Source organism: Maylandia zebra, unplaced genomic scaffold (genome assembly GCF_041146795.1).
Source record: "Maylandia zebra isolate NMK-2024a unplaced genomic scaffold, Mzebra_GT3a scaffold11, whole genome shotgun sequence".
Lineage (NCBI taxonomy): Eukaryota > Metazoa > Chordata > Actinopteri > Cichliformes > Cichlidae > Maylandia > Maylandia zebra.
Genome location: NW_027490041.1, coordinates 9,658,888 through 9,670,772, shown reverse-complemented (window position 1 = coordinate 9,670,772; position 11,885 = coordinate 9,658,888). Strand labels below are relative to the sequence as shown.

General features: G+C 41.6%; 1 long non-coding RNA gene across 1 annotated transcript; it reads left to right on the top strand.

The window, feature by feature from the left end:
• The first annotated feature begins 5,663 nt into the window (after positions 1–5,663).
• LOC112433785 (uncharacterized) lies at positions 5,664–6,621 on the top strand. Its single transcript, XR_003023692.2, has 3 exons — positions 5,664–5,951; positions 6,037–6,144; positions 6,222–6,621. It is a non-coding gene; the product is annotated as an uncharacterized LOC112433785 (long non-coding RNA).
• Positions 6,622–11,885: the final 5,264 nt, after the last annotated feature.

The following is an 11,885-nucleotide window of genomic DNA, read 5'->3' as shown; positions in this document are numbered from 1 at the left end:
TCCAGCTGTGAGTCCGTTACCGTGAACTATGGAGCGGCAGATTTGTGCTGAACTAAGCTGCACACAGCTGATGTTAGCCAGGAAACATTACACACTGACTTTAATGGAGAGACCGGAAATACAAACACACACAGTTTGTTGTGTGAAGAAATCAAACACGAGCTGAACAAACAGTAAAGTTCCTAAAGACAAACTGTTAAAGGAGGAAACAAAGCAAACTTACAGTTTCTTCACACACCAACAACAAGCTCCACTCCACACCTGGACACTAAACACGGACACACAGGTGAGCTGCTTCCTGGAAGGAGGCGGGACTCCACCTGAAACTCAGCACAGGTGGGAGGGGCTCAGCTCTGTGTGTGCTGATGTGTTAACTTTAAAAATATGCCGTCTGACTGCTCAGACTGAGTCAGAGTAAAGTTCACATGCTGACGTGTGGAGACATGAAACCTTGTTGTAGCTGCAGGTGTGAACACACTGATCCCAGATCAGCTCTGCTGTATTTGTAACATGAACATTTCTGCTGCAAAGCTTCAAATGTTCAGCATGTTTCTCTGTTTCCAGTCTATAGATCCAGTCACACTTTCTACCTTCACCTGTGCAGTAAAGACTGAGAGCAGAGCTGAAAGCAAGCGTCCAATCAGGGAGCAGCATCAACACCTGAGCTTCATTCAGACTCTGTTATTGAAGATGTTGTTGGTACAAAGTTCATCTGCTGCTCACATGAATCCATGAAAGATTTATTTCACTGAATGTTTCTTCAAAGCTCATTTCAACCTGTTGAAGTCATGAATGAAAGTGCAGACTGAGAGTGGATCACATGATGTTTGAGGTGTGTCATGTGACATGTTCAGTATTGTCACACATGTCTAGATTGTCCCTGATATCATAACTGCTCAAACACTGATGATTATATTTGAAGAATTATTCCTGATGGCAGCAAAGTTTGAATGGAGCTCTCTGTCTGTGCTGATTTGTCGCCCTCTGGAGGTCAAAGCACAAACTGCATGATGTCACTGTAACCACCACAGAGACAGGAAGTGTTTTTATGACTGAAACACTGAAATGATGCTAACGGCTGTCGTTAGGCTCACTGACAGCAGTGCTGATGTGTTCATGTCAAACACTGGCTCAGGTCAGACTCCTTCATCCTTCTCCAGCGTGAGGCCGCCCTCAGACCCACAGGAGCTCTGACCTTTGACCTCCTGACCCTAACCATTTTAGTCTTGTTGTATGTTTAAATGCAAATCCATCCAAACTGTAGCCGAGCAAAAGAAGCTGGAAGTTGTTCTATGAATGATGTTGTTGAAGGAGCTTGGAAAGAAAAGCGTCTGGACTTCTTTAAGTTGCTTGAAGAGGGACATGGACGTCTTAACGCCCACTCACATCCTGGGACATTTGATCACAGGAAATCACATGATAGCGTGGGGCTAGATCTCACAATGGGTTCACCCAAGACACGAGTAGTTCTTTATGTTTCTCGTGCACGGGAGAGAACTGGACCAATGCCGTTCCTTCGCTTGACCACAGTCGCTCTCGTCCGTTCCCTCGTAACACTGTTCTTTTATTGAGGTTACATGAACATACATAGGTTCATTAACATACACGTGAACAAAGGTACCAGTCTGTATGTTATGTAGGTGTGTGTGTGTGTGTGTGGAGTCAGAGTGTGACCCCATAAACGACTTCCCTAAACCTGCTGGTCTGGAAGTCCAGCAGTTCATCTAAACAAAAGGCACTTAGACTAAAACAGACATCCTACCACAAAACAATAAGAAGGTAGCACCTCTCCCATGATCCCAGGACGTGGGTGTGAATGCCAGAACACTCTGGAGTCACACAAAGTCTTTAAAGACTACTATCATTACACAATTGGTTCTACACCTCTGAGCATATATGGTTAGATATTCCCCAATAACAATGACAATGATAAAATATAAATCCAACAATGGTTTTCAGGGTTTTTATCGTTAACTTCGTTTCCCTGGGTCTTTTCCCGTGTTGTAGTCGTGTGTCTTATTTTGAAAGAAATGTTTACGCGTTACCATAGCGACCAGAGAGCATTAAGGGTGCAGACAGGTGCATCCAACAACATTTTATTTTCCCTTATTTGATTTATGGACCTAACTGTATGAACTGGACTTTGGCTTTAATGCTGCTCCTCTTCATCATTGCTGTGTTGCATTTCCATCATTCTGCTGCTGGATTCACTGCAGGCTTTAACAAACACTCCTTTGGGTCCAGGCCCAGCCATGTGTTTGTAAGCTGCTGTGCTCCTCACAAATAAAGCCTGAAGCAGCTCAGACTGTTAGAAGCAGCACTGAGCCCTGTTACAGTTATAGTGTTAGAGCAACGGCTGCAGCCTACAGCATTTAAACTAGCTGACAGTAAACACATCAGTCCAGATGTTACCACATTACTTTGTGATGCTGAGAGTTAAAGGAGACTGGCTGATTAAAATCCCATTCCTTACATCACCGTCCTCTGCTCTGACTGCTTTCATTTAATCACAATCAGAATACTTTTTTGATCCCAGGGGAAATTATTTAGGTTACAGTGCTGCAGCACAAACAGGAACAAAGACACAACACACTAAGTAAGAAATAGCACAATATACACAATATATACATGCATACATATGAGTCACTTATAAGTAACATGTGAGTGCTGGGGTCTATGACAGCAGGCAGGTCTGTATTTATGTCCAGGCTGACATGAACAGCTAGTAGTTCAGGGTTCAACACTCAGGAAAGTGTGTGACCTTCCACACTGACAGAAGATGCTAAACATGACTTTAAACTGTTGTTTGTTAAAGCCTCACAGATCTGAGAGCAGGGCTCAGTGGGTACATGAGCCTTTATACATGAAGGCTTTCTGTTTCCAGGAGAGGAAACATGTGATCCAGCTGTGTTTGGTCACATGGATCTGCTCTGCATGGATCACCTGACTAAAACATGTTGTTATTATTGTTCTTACAGTCTTAAATCGGTACATCAGGCGGGTCACATGACACCCGGGGGTGACAGCAGCATCTTTCCTCTTTAGAAAGCTGCTCTCTGTGCCAGGAGCTGTTGTCACAGTAACAGCAGGAACAGGAAGTCACACGCTCTCTGCTCTGTGATTGGCTGCTTCTTATCTCAGCTTCCTGCAGAGGGTGGGGTCTGCTGATAACGCACACCAACAGAAGTGTGACTTTCACTTCCTGTTTATTGCTGTTGTTCTTAAAGCTCTCAGGCGATGCTGCAGCGCCCCCTGCTGACACAAACTCCTCCCTCTGTCTCAGAGGTCACAGGTCAGCCTGCTGCAGAGGGTCTGCCTGTTCATGGACTTCCTGTTACAGAGACGGGTCTCAGCGTCAACACTGGTTTCTGATTGGACGGTGTGGAAACCCAGCTTCCTCCAGCCGAGTGATGTGTGGATTCATCACTCTCTGTGGATCAGTGTAAGTCTGTGTGTGGGTCAGCTGCAGGACTTGTTTGACCTTTGACCCTGGCAGACAGAGCTGGTTACTGCTGTGTGACTCCTGCCGTCGCTCCACTTTAAATTTTACTTAAAATAAGTCCTGACATGGCCCCGCCCCCTCTGACCTGCTGCTCCTGGATGTGCTGAGGACACAGCGGAGGCTCAGAGGGGGCGGGGCTTTTCCCGTGGCGGTAACCAAACTGCATTAGGTCGCTGCACTGCCAGTGTTTAACCACACCTCTTCTGACTGACCTTTGACCTCTGACATGTTGATTTGATCCTTATTTAATGACGTCTTTTATCTAGTGATTTAATTCTGTGTATTTATATGTGATGGTGTTCCTGCGTTCAGCCTCAGCTGATATCCACAGACGCTCCTATTGGCTGGTTTTAAAAACACATTTTTCCATTAAAGAGACTCTTTTAAAAACACGTCTGCCTGAAATTCACATTTCATTGATTTTGGGGGATTTTAACAGAGAGATAGAACTTTATGAATCCCTCATGTTTATCCTCCAGGAAATCCAGTTTGTAGCAGCAGAACACCGACAAACTTTTACACAGCACAGAATTAGGATATCAAATAAAGGGGAATAAGAGAATATGAATATAAGCATAAATATGTACATATATACACAGACCTCACACAGAGACAGCAGCTACACTGTGTGTGGATGTGATCCACAGTCACAGCTGTGGGTTTCAGTCAGTGTGTCTCTGACTTCATGGTCACATTTCAAAGCTTATTGGAGCCAGAAGATGTTCAAGTAAAAGATTTATTGCTGTACTCGTCTACCAGGATAACAGGAGGTTCATAAAGCTGTGTAATACTTCAGCTTTACATCATGCAGTAGTAGTTTATTAAACCCCCCAAAATATGACTATCCAGAGTTGGGACCAGGAAGCAGAGTTGCAGTCTTACACGCCTCTCTGCAGCTTCTCTCCTCCTGCTACCCCCCAAAAACCCATCTCCATAGAGACTGTGTCAGCTTCCAAACAGACAAAAAACAAACTAAAAACCAGCAACAAACAACTTAAACATAAACAGTCACAAAGAAAGAACAATACAGTATCCACATCTGAACCAAAGAGTAAAACAGTGAAATGTGGATTATTAAACATTAGGTCTCTCTCCTCCAAGTCTCTGTTAGTACATGTTAGTAAAAACATTTCTGCATTTTACCCATATTTTATTTTTAACTCAAAATCAAAGATTCCAGATTCTCCTACATGTTGGTTTTGAATCAGATAGGACGACAGATTTCAGGTGGCCCTGTGTCTTTCTCTATTACATTTGCCACTGTGTAACTCAAAGTTATTTAAGGACTAGTTTATTTCAATGGATGAGTTTACTGACTGATGCGCAGAAGAAATAGTTCTTTATGGAGCCTAGATGGTGTGAATGATGAGACCAAAGACTGCAATATCTTGTACCAAAAATATATTGAATAAATGGAGGAAAGGGGAAATGGAACAAAATAATTAACACAACACACAACATAAATGCCCACAATTAAATAATAAATCAATGCTGTGATCTTTCTGTGCAAAAGTCCTTTTTGGTCCTCTTCTTTTTAAAGTTCACTTTTAAGGTATTCCTCCTTAGAGTCCAGCTTCATACAAATGGGGAAATATGTCCGTAATCCAAAGACGGCTAAGTGGGGGAAAGAGGGAAACAAAGAATGGTCCTACCGGCTCGCCACTTCAATATGAAGAAGATTAATTCAAAGGGAGGGAACAAAACCTGACCTGTAGGTCAGAAAAACGTCCATTAGCACATCAAGTTCGATTCAGTTTACCGGTAAACAAATATATTTTTCTGCAAGCCTATGTAACAATGCAAATCATCATCAACCAATGTACAACAGTTAAATTATTAATTATCTTGGCTACGTAGCTTAATCTATACATTCCAGTAGCGTTCGCTACAAACAATACAAAAACAACAATAAAGGAAAACAGCTGTCTAACAGACAGCATAGCCGAATTCAAGGCAACACATAACAATAATCATTCAATCGCACTTTGTTTCAAAGTAAGCCCATTAAAGTGCTTAAGTAAATAAAAGTGTTCAAAAACAGCGGTTTTTGAGCCGGAGTTCTGCTCGCGGTGGGAACGCCGCCGCACAAAGTCATTTTTTAATCGCGCAAACGATCGGCTGGTTACTGACAACCAAAAGGTTGTTTTTGGCAGATATTAAAGATCATGGGTGGGCGGGGCAAATGGAGCAGTTTTCTACAGTCGAGTAAAATTCCAGGAAAGAGCTGGGTGTGGCTTTCCTTTAAATCACATGATCAACAGCTTTAAGATGGAGGCAACTCGCTCAGTGTTTCCTGTTTCATTCTTAGACTGTGGCGATGGTAAGTAGCAGCTTTTCACTTGTTACCTGGCATCTTTTCAGCCACCAATGATAGTCATTGTATGTTATCAACATTTCACTAACTATGTTTTCTCTCATGTTTAAAATAGGCCGACCAAGAGCAAAATAGGTATGTCTGCAGACTCTGCTGTAGCCAAAGTTATCAGATCTCCTGTGTTTTTAAATCCCTAACTGCTCGATCATTATCATTTTAGAAGACAACAATTTCTCAAAGGAGGTTCAAAACTAATGCCTACAAGATTACCAAGAGGATGGTTCGGGGCTCTTACATGACTCCGGGAAGTCAACACTTGGTGGATGAGGTGTGTTACCTTTGACACTTTTAAGACAGTCCTGTTTATCACTACTAACAATAAGCAAATATGTTTTCACTCAACAGATCCTTCACAGCATGTTGTTTCTGGGCAAAATCAACAACATCCCCTTTTCTCCAGAAGAAATCTTCCCTAATCCTTTTGTTTTGGGTTCTTTAATGAGAAGATATCCCAGGCCTTTAAAGTTGTATTCGACTCAGCTTCCCAGGCGAAGTCCCTTCTCCTGTGTGCTCGACATGGTAAGATAACTCTTCTCACATTTTCAGTCAATCTGACAAACTTCCAGTTTTTAGGAAAGTATAATGCAAAGTGCTTTTTTACTGAGAAATCCAAAGAAAATCCATACTGTACCTTATACTTCAACATATGCTTCTAGCTATACTTCTCCACCAAACACAGAGACTGCAGGAGAGCTGGAGACTTGCTTCAGAATTTGTTAGTTCTAAATAATGTCTAACAGACTCATTATTGGAGATGCTTACAGTCTTCAAGGCGTATATGATGCTGTCACTGTGTAGCTGCTGGATCTGTTAATGATAGGTTTGTAGCATAAACCTATTCGCTGGAACGTTAAGACAATATAATTACACTGCAAGCAAGACACAAGTAGGCAAACTTCTTCATGGTACTCGTGCACGGGAGAGAACCGGACAGGCACCGTTCCTTCGCTTGACCCCAGTAGCTCTCGTCCGTTCTCCCATACACTGTCCTTTTATTGAGGTTACATGAATATGCATAGGTTCATTAACATACGACGTCTACATACAAACAAAGAGTACCTTGCCTGTGTGTGTGTGTGTGTGTGTGTGTGTGTGTGTGTGTGTGTGTGTGGGGACTGCTGATCAAAGGGTCAAACATCCTTGGTCAGGAAGAGGGTAGCCTCCCCCTCACCCTAGATGGTTCATCCTAGATAACACGGTGAGGAAGTCCTGCAGTTCATCTAAACAAAGAGCACTTAAACTAAAACAAATACAACTACGTTAATCCTACCATAAAACAATAAAACACGGTATGACCTCTCATGCTCCCAAAGTGCTGTCTAATACACACAAAGTTTGCAGACTATCAAGGATCAAAACCTCTACCAATCTACAACTAATTACAAAACTCTAAGCATATATAAGTAAATATTTCTAAGCATAAATGACAATCAACAATACAAATCTAACAGTTAAGTCAGCTCAAAGACTCTAAATTCAGCGTGTTTTGACAGCCCGGCATAGCAAAATAGAAAAAAAAGGTCAATTAGCAAATTTAATTATAAATTAGTGAGAACAAAGATGGATTTTTGCTTATTGATTTAAAATTAAATAGATTTTTGTGACATGTTTCACCCCCTATCTTAAAATGTCTAAATCAAAAGCATCCAATGGTCCTGCATAGTTAAACAAGTCAAGCAGCGAAACAAACATGTTGATCAACTTTCTATGAAAAACAACTATATAATCAGGTGCAACACTTTGACCAGATCTGTAACTGTTTTCAGATCGTCCTGCAAAATAACTCAGAGAATGAAGAGCAAATAAAGCAGAGTCTGCAAGATCTCCTCACAGACTTGGACTTAGAAGAGAATAATAAAAAAACAGCTTTCGTCTCGTCCACCATCTGCATTTCTCAAAAATCCCAAACCAACAAATCAGAAAGGTACTGCGGAGTCTCCATGTCCACCAAAGGTCCTAACGCTAGGAAAATTATGATTGCTGCCTCCTGTCTTAGCAAATGGCATAAATATGTATCTGGTGCGGTGATGACCTATTATCCAAACACAGTCCAGAAAGATTACTTTGATGGAACAATTGAAGTACCTGGAAATATCAGGTGTGAGGCTTTTTGTCTCCGTGATGGTGCCAGAATGAAGCCTTGCAGATCATGTAAGAATTTGTTTGGCTTGAACACAGAAGACCTCAGAGAGTGGCCATATGGTAACTGTGCTGAAGCTGAGAGCCTGAGCAATTTGCTTGAAAATGAGAGAGAAGTTGAAACACATGTGGATGAATACTCAGCTGAAAAGGATAACAGGCAGAGAGCTGAGGATGAGGTTGGTAGGGTTCTTAGAACCGTGTTGCAAAGGATTCGGTTTAACTGGACAGGTGAATTTTACAACCCAGAACAAGAGTGAGATTTCATGAAATCATTTGCATTCATCATTCTGATAAATCAAAGATTCTCTGCTCTGACAGCATCTGTGTGGATTTTCTGTAATCACAGAGACGTGTATAAGCATGTTTACTTTCCATCTCCATGTAATTGTCACATTTAATAATTAAAACTGGCTTCTATGGGTTTTTGTTTGTTTGCTTACATATCTAGTGTTTAATGCAATATGAAGCATTATCAGACAGCATTTATTGGGAAGAATCCCATGTTTATACTGGTCTGTACCCAGGGTACACAGAAAATAAAAACACATGTTTTCTTATTATGATCCCAACTATAATTTACTTAAGCAAAAGCACTACATGTGTAGTTATAATATTTATAGCAGTTACTGTTGAGCTTTAAATTTATCATCTTAAATGTTTATATGCTGATTATATTGCTTTATATAAGAAAGGCCTAACTCTGAGTACACTCTGTGCCAAAAAGTGCTGACAGGAAACTGCATGCTTTTGCAGAAACGTGCTTTTGCAGCTAGAAAGTGAAGCTGATATATATCAGTTTTAATTAGTTTTTACCAACTGCTTGCTAGGGCAATCCCACGAGTTTGGTGTTTTTGTATTGAACATGATTCCAAGTGCTTTCTATAACACATAGCAGAGGTGCCACAACAAAGACTGAGAAGAGGACAGGAAGAGACAGTGAAAGAGATGCACTCCTTCGCCATTCATGTTAAAGCGTTGCATAGCTTTAATTTTAGAGAGTGTTGCATAACTTCAGTCATTTTTCTACCACAGGTGAAGCCAAGAATTGTGAAGCTCTCTTTTGGCCAAATACCAGAATCTGTAAGAAGAAGAAAAAACAAACAATCAAATAGGTCATTATTAAGAGGACAACAATCTCTTGATGATTATCCACAGTGTCTTTGATAACTCTGAGATACAAACTGTCAAGTATATACACATCCCAGCAAACAATAGCTGTGTTTGACTAAAGCGATTAATAACAAGGACAGAGCTACAATCACTACAGTCAAACATAAAGGGCTTAATCCTGAATCCAAGTCTGAGCTGTGATGCCGTTGGTGCTGAAAGCTGCTCAGATCCTGAAGCTGCACGTTTTGTCTCTCTCTAACCAAACCAGCAGCAAAAGAAGACACATTTCGCTTGACATAAACATTGTCATGAATTCCCTCTTACTTTTGCTGGTTTGCTTCCACCACCATTAAAACACACACAGAAAAACAACACAGCACAGCTCTCTGCCTCTCTCAGTGTACTTTAAGAACACCGTTTCCCATCTCAAATCTCTGTTTTTGGCATTATTCGCTTGCTTGTTATGAAGCAGTCTACCGTTGTTTACAGCCATTTTTTTTTAATGACCTCCGACAAGACAGCCTCATTTCTGCTGTTCAATACCAAATTTTATTTATTTTTTTCAAATTAAGTGAAACTGCAAAATGCTCTGCTGTGTCTCTATTAAAACCTCTTATTAAAACCTCTGAATCACTTCAGCAGCATCAGCCAATGTACATTTGTTGAGTCGTGGTTCTCGTCTGCTTTTGTTCTACTGCAGAATAATATTTTTAAGGTTATCTACTGTAAAAAGCTAGGCCAGGAAAATCTGCTTCATGGTTTTGTGTTTTATCCTCAGTTACTTTGACACAAAAGCATCTGCTGTGATGCTCACACCTCTGATGAAGTTTCACAAGTGTCAGTACTGATAAATGATCAGAATTATAATGTTTCTGACTCTCTGAGTAAGAATTAAATGGAATCTAATTGGGACCTTGTGAATTGGAATTGAACAGGTTCTAGAAATCAGTGATGATACTCAGCTCCAATACCCACCTATGATATTAGGCTGACGAACGCTGACTGGGTTTCATTTACCAGCTTTTTATGTTCTTCCTGCAGTTTCCTCCCCACATCACTCATCTTAACTTTTTTCCAGTCCTCCTCAGTCTAAACAGAACACACAACAATACAAAGAAAAGCTCAGGTGATTGATCTCTAACACTAGGCATCCCCAGTCTTATTCTTAGCAGTCTAACTTCTCACCATATCTTTGAAGGCCTCTCCATTGTAGTAGCGCTTGGATGCTGGATACTCTATCGTTTTGTCACATAGTTCCAGGAAACTGGAAGCCACCAGATGCAGCTCCTCTCCGTCATAGCCGTACAGCTTTTTGTCCTCACGCGTCATCAGCACAAGCTCGTCACATGGACATGAGGTGCCCTTTACCACACCAATAACCTGCATTTTTACAATCTCGGGAAGGTAGAATTTTCCCCAGGCGTTAACTTCATCATCATCCCCGTCGTATTTGGTGTTCTCAAGCTCTTCTATCCACAGGTCAGCACCACTTGGCTTCTTCAGGTGAACGCACATGCTTTTGTTTTTGGAAACAAAATCTTTCACCCATTTCAGGTACTTTTCACCTGGAAAGAAGCAGACAAGGAAATATGGATGAATGTAGAAGTGTTGGAAAAGACAAATAGCAAGGTTATCCTACAGCAGTTTGTGAAAATGTTGTATCTTGAAATAAGCAGGCAAAATGAGGATCTCACTTATCTCATATGTTCTGACTACCGACTTTCTTCAGTTAAAGGACAAAAAAAGGGCACACTGGAGGCTGACAGAGTGTGCAATGGTGGGAATCATTTTGCAGAACTCACTAAAGTTTGTTTCTCCTGGAACAAGCTTTTTACACTTCGGCAAATGAAAATACTGTGTTAAACTAAAAAAAGAGCACCAGACCAAGGTCTACAGTACTAACAGAAAAGCATGCCGTTACCTGTTGCCTGTCGACACAGCTGCTGATCTTCCTCACCAAAAAAATGAGGATCCCTGAAAGGAATAGAAAGGTTATGTTAAAATGAATGACTGTCACGGTGATCATGGGAAGCTCCAAAATATCACAACAATAGCTACGAAATCACAAAATGCAGTGTGATGTCTGTAAGCACCAAACATGACATCTCTGCAAATTCATCTTGAAACATGTAGGTACCTCACACGTACAGCTGCAGCCATCTCAGCCATTTATCACTGTGGCTGCCAAGTGGCTGCCACTTCACAAGCGCATGGCACAACATAGAAGAGCCACCTCCACAGGACAAGACTCAGCAGTCCATCTGCATCTTAAGGATAAAGGACACTCTTTCGAGGATGCTAATGTTCACATTTTGGACAGAGAGGACAGATGGTTTGAAAGAGGAGTGAAAGAAGCCATCTATGTCCACTGTGAGCGACCATCTTTGAACAGAGGCGGGGTTTACGACACCAACTCTCTGCCATCTATAATCCAGTTTTGAGATCCCTTCCCAGACGCCTTAACGCCCACTCACATCCTGGGCCATCTGACCTCAGGAATTCGCATGATAAGGTGGGGCCAGGTTTCACAATGAACACACCCGAAACTGGCTGATTGGGGCCCACACCCAGTTTCACACCTTGGCTCAGGTGATTAGAGGATCATCAGGGGTCCTTTTGTCCCTCTGTGGGGGGGAAACTCCCACTAGGTTTATATCTGGGACTCTCCACCATTTGACCTTAGAACTGAAGAAGCTTCTCGGATGAGAGGTGAAACGTCTTCAAGTAACTTAAAGAAGTCCAGACGCTTTTCTTTGC